The following is a 10,304-nucleotide window of genomic DNA, read 5'->3' as shown; positions in this document are numbered from 1 at the left end:
AAAAAAAATGTGATCCTGTGGATATTTTTCCCTCTCCTTAATCTCACGTATTCACTAGATCATGTCAACAATTGCTATTTAAGGTGATTTTATATGAAAGATGTAAGAAAAAAAGTGATCTTGTGGAGATATTTCCATCTCCTTAATCTCCCGTATTCATGAGATCATGTCAACAATTGGCTATTTAATGTGATTTTAGATGAAAGATGTATAACCATGAGAAAGAATTCTAAATAGAAACTATCTGGATTGTTCCTATAGGAAGTTCCATAATGCTACAGGAAAGTCAAATAGTGCTACATGAATTCCAAATTTGAACTTAATGTAACAAATTAACAAAAGGAAATCTAAATCTTGTAAATAAAGTTATTTCTAACATATATAATTCACGAGAAAAACCAAAAAATGGGAAATATCAAGTTCCTAATTTTGTACAAGAAAGTACAAAGTGCATCGTTCACTAAAATCATTGCAGTAAAAATGAAAGACATAAACAACATGAGAATTAACCATAGAATGAAAGAGAGAATAGTATGCAGGGGTCTTTAGAGATCTCGTGGGTGGGCCTTCCCTAAGGTGCTCATATATCCAATAAAAATCCAACATTAACTACTCAGTAAGAAAGATTTTTTTCTATAAACTTAAATCAACAATATATAAGTCTAAATAAAGAAAGTTACAAAGATACAATGTAGTAAAAAACAATTTTCTTTTCCCTCCCCTAGGCCTAGTCTCAAGTTTCATTCTTATACAAAATGTTAAAGCAATAGCCTCCTCAATAGGAGGGGAAATTTCTCCTCCAAAAATCCCTAAAGTATTGGTAATTTGTCTCCTTGGATCTACTATTTAGACACATTTGTTCCTCACTGTTAATAAGGCCTAGATTTAAGTAGTTTTGGAGTTCCATACTTGCAGCCGAGGGAACAAGGTTCCTATCTCTATGGTGGTATGGTGGAAGAGGAATTTTTTCTACCAAAAACATGTCAAATTAATGTGCTAAGGCTGCCAAAGGTAATGAAAATTATTAGTATGATTTAAGCACTTAAGCATTCACTCAACACAATGCATAACATATAAATCATCAAAATGTACAATGAAAAATGTCAAAAATGCATGTTTTAAGGTGGATAGAGGTTGTGGATAGGATTTAAGCATCCATTTGAAAAGCCCATAATTCCTATAGGAATTTCCATGAAAATTAGATCCTTGATCTAGGCACCTCAAACTAGGAAATACTCTAAAGACACCAATTCTAACAATTTTGATATATGGTTAGTAGCTCCAAATCTCCATTCTGGTGAAAAGTTGGAGGTGCTCTAGGATACCACGTTTATTAATTTTTACATGAAGAGAACCCACTTGAATAAGCACTGGTCAATGTCCCTATTAAAGAGACTTAGACTCAAACATTGGTCACATCACTATAGTAGAAGAAGAATAATGAGTTGGCTCTGGTGTTAACCAATAAGATAACAAATTTAGTATTGTTTCTTAAGACATAAGTGAAAAGAAAGCTCAAAATATGGTCATTTCTCTAGGTAAAATACTCGTGATGGTTCCAATGGTCAATATTTTTTATAGTATCAATATCACAAAAGGATATATGTGAAACCAAACTACCAAATTACAGGAGCATATTATTATAGGTCTACTTGCAACATAAACAATACATCCACTTTTTCTAGTGGGTGTATTCAAGCCATTAGCAACATTGCAAGCTACAGGGTAAGAATTTGAATTTATATATGGTCAAGACAAAAGAATCTATGAAAAATTTTGGGATCCCTTGTCAAGGGGAAAAACCTAGATCACTTGAAATACCTTAGTCTCCTTAGTTAATAGTGGACCAAAAAGAAAGAGACCAAGTTTAAGTCGAGTATGTAGTGAATCTAACAATTTTTTAATGACATACTTGAGTGAATGCTCAAGATATTCCAAACCTAGACAGTTATATAGATCAAATCAATTATAACCTTTGGTCATAATCAATTAAAGAAGTGGGATTTGAAATGTACCCTATATTCAGACACAAACGTTCTTCGTGTCCTTTTCAGTTTTTCACCAAAAAAAAAAAAGAGTAGCATTAAGGCTTGAATCCATGATAACAAAAAGGATTTTTAAGGGAAAACTATTGTGATAAGCCATCTACTATAATAAACCAAATGTTGTAAAGCTATGCAAGTTGAAAAGACTGAAAACAAATAAGAGTCCCCATCTTCCATCTACAACTGTATAACAAATGTTTTTATCTTTAACACTGCAAATGTACAAGCACAAAGATTAGACGGTTCCATTTTGTTCTGAAGTTGTATAGGTACATTGAAATGAAAAATGAAATAAAACATATTTTGTACATACATAATCAACCCCATCAAAAACCTGCACGACAAGTCCTGCTCCTAGTGAAGTTAATCTCAAAACTTTGCTCAAAATTGCCTCACGATTACACAAAGGCACGTTAACATATACAACATTATGATCAATGACTTGACATCAAACAAAGAACACAACATCAAAATGTAAAATTTTATTTGGATATTTATATGTGTTTTATTCATCAAACTACAGAAAAGAATACATGAACTAAATTGGAATCAACCTTCTGAAACAGAAGTAATAGCCCTTGGTGAGATCCCAGAAAATGTTTCGCCTGTTGATCCAATTCCATGTAACATGTTAACTACTTCAACAATATCATCTAGGATTAGCCTTACTAGATTTTGACCAACAATGCATGAAAATACCTCTCTCTTTGCAGTTTTAGGTAAGGCTACCATTGCACTGTCAAAGATCTCAGACATGTTTTCATTTGAACGATCATCTCCTATAGACAAGAAAAAATCTGGAGGATTCCCCTAGCTAGCCATCGTTGTTAAAAGATGTTAAACTATAACACCCTTTCTCACTCCCTTGCACATTTTGAATCCAAACAATTTTAATAAACTGCCTATCTTTACATAAAGAAAATTCATATCCTTGAAAAAAATAGCCTTAATACTACTTGATTGGTGTACAATACCTGAGGTTTGACTTCCACAATTGGCTGACCATTCTTGACAATGACTAGATCATTTGACAGCACACTCTCAAGATGATCCTGCAACTCCTTTGTTTCCAAGAACCAAAATCTGGGTCTGCATCATGGAAGTGCTATAGAATACTACTCTCTTTGAACACAATAAATAAAGCATTTGTGATTTCTGTGTAAAACTTCATAATGGGGTCCACAACTGCTTTCCCACAAAAATCCATTGTCGGCACACAAGATTTCCATTCTTCATCCTTCTGCCACCTGCTCCGGCAATGTAAATGAAAAAGGTTAAGATGTAATTTGAAACTTTGAAAGGTGGGTGAAGGCTTGCATGATTTTCTAATGTAAGCATATAAAGTTAAGAGTTTAAATACCTGAAAAAAGACCATGCTCTGTAACAATCCCATCCAAAACCTACACTCCAAAACGTGCATGACAAGTCCTACTCCTAGTTAAGTTAATCTCAAACCCTGCTCAAAATTGCATCACGATTACATGAATGCACGTTAACATATACAAGATCATGATCAATGACATGACATCAAAAAAAATAAAATTATTTGGATATTTATATGTGTTTTATTCATCGAACTGCAGAAAATAATACATGAACTAAATTGGAATCAGCCTTCTGAAATAGAAGTAATAGCCCTTGGTGAGATCCCAGACAATGTTTCGCTTGCTGATGCAAGTCCATGTAACATGTTAACTACTTCAATAGTATCATCCAGGATTAGCCTTACTGGCTTCTAACCAACAATGCATGCAAAGACCTCCCTCTTTGCAGTTTTAGGTAAGGTTGCCATTTCACTGTCAAATATCTCAAACATGTATTCATATGAACAATCATCTCCTATACACAAGACAAAATCTAGAGGATTCCCTTGGCTAGCCATCGTTGTTAAAATGTGTTCAACTATAACACCCTTTCTCACTCCCCTGTACATTTATAATCCAAACAATTTTAATAAACTACCTATCTTGAAGATCTTCATGCAAGATCAAAATGACATAAAGAAAATTCATATCCTTTAAAAAAATAGCCTTAAGACTACTTGATTGGTTTACAATAATTGAGGTTTGACTTCCACAATTTGTTGGCCATTCTTGACCACAACTGGCTCATTTGTCAGCACACTCTCAAGATGATGTTGCAACTCCTTTGTTTCCAAGAACCAAAATCTGGATATACATCCTGGAAGTGCCATATAATACTACTCTCTTTGAACTCAATAAATAAACAATTTTCGCTTTTCATGTAAAAGTTCATAATGGGGCCGACAACTGCTTTCCAACCAAAATCCATCATTGGCACAAAAGTTTTCCATTCTTCATCCTCCTGCCACCTGCTCTGGCAATGTAAATGAAAAAGGTTAAGATGTAATTTGAACCTTCGAAAGGTGGGCAAAGGCTTGCATTATTTTCTAATGTAAGCATATAAAGTTAAGAGTTCAAATACCTGGAAAAAAACCCATGCTCCGTAGCAATCCCAAGGTTTTTACAGGGTGAAAACCAATCATTTAAAGTTTGTTGCCCTCGTCCGCTTACAATAAAGACTAGATTCTTTGGATCATTGCAAAGGGTGTTTACAACTATAGGAAATCTGAGTTTGGAGTCACTTTAATTGAAGTTTAAGGCATCATGGTACCATCATAATCCAAAAGAATGGCTTGTCTATTACTCTTTTTGTAATCCTCGACAATATGATCAGTTGAAAGTTTTCAAAAATTATAATAAAAAAGGATGGTTTTTTGACAACCTCCATATCAAAAATGAACTCTGTTTCCAGATTAAACAACTTAAGCCTTTAATAGGGGGTTTCTAGCCTTAGAAGCTATGAGAACGGTTTGATGTTTGCTGCCTTAAAAGTCAAGCTCTGATGGAGAGTTGAGGTCACTCTAGGTTTAAATTCAACAACATTCTCTAGGTTCAATGTTGATATGTACTCCTTGGAGTATTCAAATTTTTTGCCTTAAGTACAAAGTCTCTTCCCTAATGTATTGATGGGCTAGGCTTTCTTGGTCTACAACTTTGGCCTCCTACTTTATATTTCTGGTAATCTAAGTAGACTTAGATGGAGAAGAAGCAAAGGCATATTAATATCACTTATTTAAATTTGTAACCAAAAATGACTTGATACGCACAATGATACAAAGACAAAGTTCTATGTAAGTTTGTACCTGTGTATGGATAGATAAGAGCTCTAGTCACCACTCTAGGATTTTCATTCGATTGGATGATCGATTAAAACAGTCAAATCTCTTCCCCAATGTATTGTTGGGCTAGTTTTTCTTGGTCTACACCTTTGGTCTCCTACTTGATATTTCTAGGAATCCAAGTAGACGTAGATGGAGAAGAAGCTGAGACATATTAATATCACTCATTTAAATTTGTAACCAAAAAGAACTTGATACGCACAATGATACAAAGACAAAGTTCTATGTAAGTTTGTACCTGTGTATGGATCAATAAGAGCTCTGATCACCAATCTGGGATTCTCATTCAATTGGATGATGGATTAAAATAGTCAAATGTAAGGGGTATAGGTAGTACTTACCTGTTAGTCAGAAAAAACAAACCACAAACTTGTCATCTTGCAGGAAATACCATGAGCATTTTTGCAAAAACAGGTTCATTGAAGGATAGTATTGGTGAAGCACCAATGGAAAGTGAAAATGATGCATGGTTATGGAAACCTTACAAAGGCTTCTTAAGACCACAAACATTCTTCCTTAAGCATGTTGTTGGGGTAGAGGAGCAATTGCAGGCAATGGGAGGTGCATATCTATTGCTTCTATGTCATTCAAGTAAGACTCCACAACCTTATTCCTTCACACATTCATATCTATTTTATTTGTTGTACGTTGGATGTTTTTTGTAGAATATGTTGTAGCTATTACTTCTTGGATTTTACTTATGGTATTGTTAGTTTGTTCTATAGCTTACTATGTTCGCACTTAGTCATTCTATGTTTCTTCAATAACATAAACATGGGAGCATGGAAGATGACTCACACAACTCATACCTTTTTACAACATTGATTGAAGGGTATTTGGCTTAATTATTTGTTTTATATTTCATTGTATATTTAGCAAATTAGAACATAAATTATGGACTAAATAGAAAAATTCCTAGGGCCAAACAATTCTTAGAAAATGGTTGTCGACATTCTGATCCAAAGATTTGGAAAGAAGCCCCAAAGTCATCAACTTTTAATGTTCCAAGCATGCCAAATTGATTATCTATCTTCAGTGCTTCAGAAATGTTTCAAATGTTGGCACTAGATCTTCTACTAGTTACTTATGGTGATTCGATAGATTCTGATGAGGATAATGATGAAGGTCAAGCAACTAAAACAGATGCTCTTTCCAAACTGCCTATTAGTGTGAGAACATGTGAAAATGGTCATGAACTTTCTGGAATTACAGATTCCACTAGAAGTAATGTCTATGTCCAACATCTTCTAGAAGGTCAATAGTTTTCCTCCACATTAGCTACAAAAATAAAGATAGAAGAAGCTCACGATGATCCTATATCAGGAGGAACTAAAGAAAAATATATATGTTCATTTTCACATAATGGCCCTAGGGATTTTTTAAATATTTCAATGGGAAAGTACAAATATAGAATGGAGGAAATGTCAAATAATAAACTAAACCAATCATCAGAGAGGTATTTTGGTTCCTCCAGCTTGTGAAGTTAGTTCTGATACTTTGAATAATCCAGACAAAATCTTGAAAAAAAAATCAATGAGTGCTCTAGGTATCAGTCAATGTGGGTATATTTATATGAAGGCTTACGAAGATAGTAAAGACCTTGAATAGAGTTGAGGTTGGGACATCACAATTGAATCCAACAAAGAAGATAAAGATGAAAGGAATAGAAACATGAACATGTCACAGAATAAAATGCCATGCCTACAAAATTGTATTCCTGGCACAACATTAAAGATAATGCTAATTGGATTTTCCACTGCCTCTGTCTTTCACAAATCAACTATCTCAGCAAATTTGATTTTTAAGAAAGATGGTTGTTAAAATTGGCAACTAGGGCCAAACTCCATGTGGGTCAGCTTATTTATGGTAGCTGATATTTTTATTGAATCCATCTCGTTGAGAGGTGTAGGATTGATCTAAAGATCATTCGATTCCGATAAGTATTTATGGAGATATGAATTTATTTTGATTATGGATTTATTGTCAAGCTGACCAACATCTTATGTAGGCTCAGAAGCCCAACCGACGTGTCTATTCATCATCTACATTTTAGTATAAATAGAAGAGGATTTGAAGTCTTTTGGTAACTCTCTTCAAGTGATCTCCTCTCCACGTCTTGGGTTTTTGGAGAAGGAGATACACTATGGATTACGCTGGCCTAGTATAATGATACCCTAATGGAGAACACAGTCATGAATCCATAGGCTATGGAGATGTATTCATCTACGAATTAAGGAGTAGGTATACCACAGTCAAACGCTGTTCATGGAGCCCTAGCCGCAGTAAGCCGCAGGCTCATGAGGATGCAAACAAAAACCTTGTACGCTGGACCCTATGCACTATCATGGAAACACACAGTTATGTTGATCATGACATTTATACGCAGGGAATAATTAACTCGCTGTTAATAAAGGGTCTATATGAAATATACTCTTACACGCAGTTCATATATATATACACATTGGTTATACCACAGTCAAATGCTATTCATGGAGTCACACTCATATGTTGTTCATGGTTACGTTGTTCATATCGTGTCAATACATGAAGCCGCAATCAATGCACAGTCATGGTGATAAAGCCATAGAGGGTAGCTGCATTAAAGGTGAAGTAAAGTCGTAGTCAATATGCAGTTGCAGTGATAACAAGCACGTAGAGCTGCAGGCATAGAAGCATGGTGTATCCGCGTTATAAAATCAATGCTCACATAGCAACGCAAAATTGCAGTTAGCCATATCCAAGGTATGAAGCCCATGTTATGAAACCAATGGTCACGCAACAACGTAAAATCGCAGTTAGCCACAGCCAAGGTATGAAGCCACAGAGGTATTGGGTCAAGGTATACACTGTTAAGTGCAACATGTATCCGCACAAGAGCTAGGACATCTAGCCACTGTCAAGTAAGCTTAAACATTGTCCAGAAGTGACCTCTCCACAGCTTGTAAGGTTTTGTCTCATAGCTAGAAGAAGGCTCTATCATTATAGTCATCAGGGAGAGGCTTCAAGACGTTGTTAAGGAGCCCTAAATGCAGCCAGAATCACTATAGATGACAACATAGTTTCAAGGTCATGAATAGCCATGAATTCATGATTTGTTTAGACTTGTTGGAAGATTCAATAAGCTACAACTAGCTACTTTGCTAGGCTGCAAGCCATAGCAAGCAGCTAAGGTTGTTCCATGGGAGTATTTCAGTATGCATTGAGTGTGGGTGGCAGCGTGGATTAGGAGGGACTCTCCTAGGTGGTCAACAGCCCTATCACAATGAACAACAGTGATAGAATGCCATCTATTAGGACAACAACATGATGATGATGCACATTAGTAAGGGTAGCATGATGATGGATAAGATCATGGACATGGGCAGCATGAAGTTGAATGGGATCATGGACATGGGCAGCATGATGATAATCATGATTAGTGTAGCATGGTGCAGTATGCAGTGGTACAACAAGAGAACCATATGCAACACGATGATAGGTGAAGGAGTCACCTTGGAGAATCAGTTAAAGTAGAATGTCTTCAACTAATCTCATTGCTACACGAAATGATCTATGCTAGATCTAGATAACTCAAAGTGTTGACTTCTGTTGTAAATGTACTATCTCTCTCTCTCGCTTTCTTTGCTAAACTTTGAAGAACATAAAAGAAGAATTGATCAAGGGTTTCCCCACATTGTGGGGTTTGTACCTGACCAGCGCCACATCTTGTGTCCTCTTGTCTTGGCTTGTATTTTGCGATTTATATTTATGTTCTATTTGCAGTTTATCTTAATGCTGATGTGATTGCTAACTGTGAAAATTTAAATAAATTTCTCTAGCATAGAACATACCTAAAATTAACATTTTTTTACAACCTCCATATCAAAAATGAACTTTGTTTCTAGATTAAACAACTTAAGCCTTTAATAGAGGGTTGTTAGCCTCAGAAGCTATGAGAACAGTTGCTCTTTTCACATTTCCTATTAGTGTGAGAATACGTTAAAATTGTCAAGAACTTTATGGCATTGCAGATGCCACTAGAAGTGATGTCTAAGTCCAACATCTACCATAAGGTCAACATTTTTCCTCCACATTATTTGCAAAAATAAAGATAGAAGAAACTCGCGATGACCTTATATCAGCAGGAACTAAAGCAGAATATAGATGTTCATTTTCACATAATGGCATGGGGAATTGTTAAATATTTCAATGGGAAAGGAAAAATATAACATGGAGGACATGTCAAATAATAAACTAAACCAATCATCAGAAAGGAATGTAACATGCATGTAATGCAATTAAATGGATCGATAAGAGCTTTGATTACATAATTTAAGAATGTAATGTATGTATGTATGTATGTATGTATGTATGTATGTATATATATATATATATATATATATATATATATATATATATATATATATATATATATATATATATATATATATATATATATATATATATATTATTTATAAGAGATGAAAGCTTACTAATCTAAAGCTTTTCAAAGAAGAAAATTCCATACCAACATTTGGAAAGGGAGCTATTTCTCAAGACAACCAACATCATTGGAAATTAGAATTGAAGTTACCTTCCCCAAATCTAGTTGGGTAGCATATGAATTTACTGCTACAACTGATAACTTTGGGAGGGCATAGGATTCATCCTAGGTAGCCAATTTTCTAATGGCTCTAATATGGATCATATAATTTGTAGCTATAGGAATGGGATATAGTATTGTATTCCTGGCATAACATTAAAGATAATGCTAACTGGATTTTCCACTACCTCTATCTCTCACAAATCAACTATCAGCCTCATAAGTTATGAGAATGGTTTGATGTTTGCTACCTTAAAATTTGAGGTATGATGAAGGGTTGAGGTCACTTTAGGTTTAAATTCAGCAGCATTCTGTTGGTTCAATGTTGATGTGTACTTATTGGACTATTCAAATTTGCTTCCTTAAGTACAAAATATCCTCCCAAATGCATTGATGGGCTACACTTTCTTGGTCTACACCTTTGGCCTTCTGCTTGATATTTTCGGGAAGCCAAGAATATGTAGATGGAAAAGAA

The 10,304-nt window shown here is 34.8% G+C and overlaps 1 pseudogene; it reads right to left on the bottom strand.

Annotated features, from left to right (window-relative positions):
- Positions 1-3,780: 3,780 nt before the first annotated feature.
- The window catches only part of LOC149247869 (putative alpha,alpha-trehalose-phosphate synthase [UDP-forming] 9), a 68,581-nt pseudogene continuing 62,057 nt past the window's right edge, over positions 3,781-10,304 (bottom strand).

Source organism: Pinus tabuliformis, chromosome 7 (genome assembly GCF_031772625.1).
Source record: "Pinus tabuliformis cultivar Carrire ecotype Pingquan chromosome 7, CPIR1, whole genome shotgun sequence".
In the NCBI taxonomy this organism is placed as follows: domain Eukaryota; kingdom Viridiplantae; phylum Streptophyta; class Pinopsida; order Pinales; family Pinaceae; genus Pinus; species Pinus tabuliformis.
This window is presented reverse-complemented; position numbering and strand designations above follow the sequence as displayed.